The sequence below is a fragment of the Aethina tumida genome, chromosome 8 (assembly GCF_024364675.1).
Source record: "Aethina tumida isolate Nest 87 chromosome 8, icAetTumi1.1, whole genome shotgun sequence".
Lineage (NCBI taxonomy): Eukaryota > Metazoa > Arthropoda > Insecta > Coleoptera > Nitidulidae > Aethina > Aethina tumida.
The window spans coordinates 2,443,326-2,445,361 of NC_065442.1; the positions used below are offsets into that span (position 1 = coordinate 2,443,326).

Here is a 2,036-nt window from a genome sequence, read left to right on the forward strand (position 1 = left end):
TGCTTTGTATGATACCGATAGTTTGCTTTTAAGTATAATATTAAGTATGCTTTAAGTATAATTATAAAAATATAAATTTTCATTAGTATTAATAACTATTATATAAAATTATTTTGATAGTTTTAATAATTAATATCGATTTTTTCTTTTCAGCATTTAACCACAAAATTAAAAAGCTTCCCACCAAATTGGAAGTTCCTTAGGATAAAAGAAAAATTAAACTGGGATGTTATGAGGAAATGAATCATAAGTGTAAATATAAAAGGTCAGGTTCATATTTACTATAAACTAATTTTGCATAGTATCACACCGATTGTGTGTTTTTAAAGGGATTACAATTTTAAAATATGGATAATATATAGGTAAGTAAATGATTGTTGTGCATGTGTTTAATATAAATATATATGCTGGGCAACTAATTTTGGTTATTTAAATATGATCAGTTATCAGAAGTTACTTCCAAGGTGTCTTTTCTGTTTTAAATGTTGTCACAATTGGTATTAGTCAACTATATTTTTTAACTTAACTATTGCATACAATTATTTTATTTTAAAAAAGTGGATAACATTTAAGCCTAAAAAGCTTCTCATCAAGTTGTAAGTTCCTTAGGACATTAAACTGACATGAAATTTTACAAAAAGAGAAAATGAAATGAATTAGAAACTCAAATATAAAGGGTCAGTTTCACATTTACTATTTTGCCAATTATTACACTGATTGTGTGTTTTAAAAACCGCAATTACAACCGTCCAGATTTGTATTGAAGAAATAAATTTTGAATGAATAATATATGGAAATAAAGAAATTGGGCATATAGTCCAACAATTTTCTTGTTTAGTTAAATACATATTTTAACTGCTTAAAATGGTTATGTAAGTGCTCTGTATAAGTCTGTATAATGAGCAATTATTTTTAGTCATTGAAATAAGATCATTTATCACAATAAATTACCATATAAATTAAATTAAACATACTATAGTCTTTAATTTATGTACTATATAAATAGTTAATATTGTTTTTTGCTTTTAGCATTGGACTCAGAAATTTAAAACATTTCCAATAAGGTGCAAGTTTCCAAAAACAAATGAATAATTAAACTGTCATAAAATGTTATGAAAGAAGGAATTAAAATGAATCGGAAACCCAACTCTAAAATGTAAGTATACATGTATTTTAACTATCATAATTATTTCCAGATCAATTAAAGGAGAATTTGCTCCGGGGGAAATTTTTTTTAAAAGGTTAATTGCCACAAACCACATTTTGATCCTTTTCTACAGACTCCACTCAACAAAATATGTACAACATTTTTATTTCAAACGGAAAACGAGAGTTGATGAAATGATGCAGTAACACAAGTAGACAATGGTTTATTAGTGGGCGGGGCACCAACAGTACAATTCAAGAGTCCGGGTAAAAGTGGTGTCACTTTCGGCGTCCGCGTCTCACGCCCGCGCAGATAATTTAGCAAATTATAAATATATCAATAAGTATATAGTTACAATATTTTCTAACGTTTGTGATCTTTTTATGTTTTAGATATTAGGATCATTTATTCGGAAACCACTCATCGAGTCTTTCTTTCTTCAGCCACTCGAATCAATTGATTGTATCAATCTACTAGCACACCAAAATAATTGGGAGAATCCGGCTTCGAGATCATTAATAAAGTCTATTCTCATGTGTATATTAACAAAAGCACGAGTTGGTGCTCCAGTTGTGGACTTTCATAAGTAATTTTATGTACTTGGTATGTAATTTGTAACATTGTAATTTATTCCTTCAGCAGTATATATCCTCTTGTGTACATTTTCAATTGTCTCAACTAAGGTTTATAACCTGCTGCTCTTTGAACATTGGAGTTGATGAATTGACAATTATAACAAGTATTTTAAGGCTGAATTTAGTTTAAAAATGAATTGTTAAAAGTTATCCGGTACAGTTGTTACGGTTTATTTATATCTTATGTGTCAGTTGGATTTAAGATATTTTCTATTTACTTTAACAAGGATTAATTTTAATGTGTTTTTGGTTTT

The 2,036-nt window shown here is 27.8% G+C and overlaps 1 long non-coding RNA gene across 1 annotated transcript; it reads left to right on the forward strand.

The window, feature by feature from the left end:
• The first annotated feature begins 296 nt into the window (after positions 1 to 296).
• Positions 297 to 1,651, forward strand: LOC126266413 (uncharacterized). The gene is made up of 3 exons (XR_007548798.1): positions 297 to 362; positions 1,030 to 1,490; positions 1,540 to 1,651. It is a non-coding gene; the product is annotated as an uncharacterized LOC126266413 (long non-coding RNA).
• The last annotated feature ends 385 nt before the right edge of the window (positions 1,652 to 2,036 follow it).